The sequence below is a fragment of the Xenopus laevis genome, chromosome 8L (assembly GCF_017654675.1).
Source record: "Xenopus laevis strain J_2021 chromosome 8L, Xenopus_laevis_v10.1, whole genome shotgun sequence".
In the NCBI taxonomy this organism is placed as follows: domain Eukaryota; kingdom Metazoa; phylum Chordata; class Amphibia; order Anura; family Pipidae; genus Xenopus; species Xenopus laevis.
In genome coordinates this window covers 111466665-111468712 of record NC_054385.1, presented here as the reverse complement: position 1 = coordinate 111468712, position 2048 = coordinate 111466665, and the positions used below count along the sequence as shown (strand labels likewise).

The 2048-nt window shown below is 43.1% G+C and overlaps 1 pseudogene; it reads left to right on the top strand.

Annotated features, from left to right (window-relative positions):
- Positions 1-744: 744 nt before the first annotated feature.
- LOC121397421 lies at positions 745-925 on the top strand (annotated as a pseudogene).
- The last annotated feature ends 1123 nt before the right edge of the window (positions 926-2048 follow it).

The following is a 2048-nucleotide window of genomic DNA, read 5'->3' as shown; positions in this document are numbered from 1 at the left end:
GTCATTTTTTATTTGTTATAATACTGTTTTTTTATGCAAAGAAATGGATGGTTTAAAACAATGTTAAGTAACACATATGCTTTTGAACTTCCAGTAAATTATAACATTTTGGAAAAAATAATGGTTTTGTATGATCTTAAGGGAAAAGATGTTAAAGATTTAAATGATGGAAAAAAGTTTGAAAATGAGTTCTGATGTTTGTACTGTGGGAAATTTTCCTGAAGCCAAATGCAAAGAAATATGGAAAATGATAAAGCTACCAAGATGTTTTAACTCTCAAAGATTTTTCTTGGTGTTGTGCACAACAATGTCTACCTTGTAGAGCATTTCAACATAGAAGGGGTTTGGGAAATTCCGCTATGTGTCCACGTGAGAAATGTGGTGAAGATGAGACAATTTTACATTTACTATGGACTTGTGACTTTGCAAAACAATTATGGATTAAAATTGCCCCTCTTTTATTTCGAATCGCTGATGTCAAAGACTTAAATTTGTATAATATTTTATATGGACTTATAGAATGCTCATCAAAAGATGGAAAAATAATCATGTGGAAAATAAATTGTTGCAAGGAAGCAATTTGGAAAGCTAGAAACATTTTGGTTTTTAAAAAAGATGTATTCACTGTAAATGATGTTTTAAAATTGGCTTTTAGTGAAATGTATTTATATTATCTTTTAGACAAAAAACAAAATGTACTTTTGTCAAAAAAATGGCTTTTACATCAATGGACTTTAAATCTTCATCAATGTTTTCATAACTTTAAAATGTTTGTATTCTTATCAGTTTAATATCTGATACGTCCCCTATCTGGGGACCATATATTAAATGGATTTTTGGAACAGGGAGATGGAAGAAGAGCTTGCTCTGTCCACTCCATGCACTGACCTGGTATTGCAGTACCTCCAGGACCGGTGCACTTCTCTTACTCAGTTTGAATAAAGCAGAAAAAGAAGCCGCAAACGAGCTCCAGGGAAAGGAAAAGCTCAGGCGTTTTCCATTTGGTATTTGTCTTGTGATCCCGGGTTCAGCTGTGAGTTGTTGCAGGAACGAGCTGATTGCATCAACAAGCTTGTTGTGGCCGTCAGAAAGAGGAGTGGCTATGCAAATAAGGTGTGCCGGGGCAGTCGGGAAGGTACAGGGAGACTGCGGGCCTCAGGCCGGCGAGCCTAATGAAGGGCTGGATCCAGAGAGGGCCTGAGGCTGGGAGCCCCCACGGCCAGGCCGACTGGATGTGTTGTTGCCTGGATGTGGTGTGGGTGGTGTGGGCTTGGGCCGGAGGTGTGCTGCCTGCCAGGCCCAGCCCTCCCTCTCCCCATGGAGGCATCTCTAGCCTGGGTCTGGGGCCGTCTGCGTGTGCGCGTCTTGGGTTATCGATTCTCGGCCTTTTGGAAAAGATCAAGTGTAGAAATACAGGAGATCGAAACCAACAAAAAGGTGTATCTCGAGACCCCCCCCCTGCTTGGCCTGATGGGATCGCCCTTCTTCGGAAGGACTTCGCCCGCCTGCTGCTATCGGGAAGGGGGCCAAACTCGGTACAACGCGCAACGAAAAAGAAAAAGAAAAAAGGGCAAGTGGTGGCCAGTGGATGGGAATACCTCCCCTTGAAAAAGGGGTAGATGGGAAACCGGAAGAAGCTGAACCAGCCATCTAGAAAAAAAAACAAGTAGCAGACCAATTGGGCAAAAGGCAGAAAAGCGTCGGAAAACTGAGGGGATCCAGCAGATGGTAGTATCTCATAAGACAGCAAAAAGAGAGAAACCAAAAGACGCTGGAGAGGAGAAACAGGGAGGGAAAGTCGTTCCCTCCTTGATAAAGGTGGGAGAAGGACTAGAAATCCCTGTTTCAAATGTCTCAGAGACGCCAGAAATCTAACAAGAAGGTCCTTGGGAAGCAAGCAAGGAACAGCCGAACCTGGGAAGCAAGCAAGGAACAGCCGAACCTGGAAAGCCCCCTGATAGGTGGCTTAAAGGCTGAGGCTGGGAAAAGCATAGCTCCATCGACATTAGAGGAAAAAGACCCTGTTAATCTGGAATTCCAGATCGGTT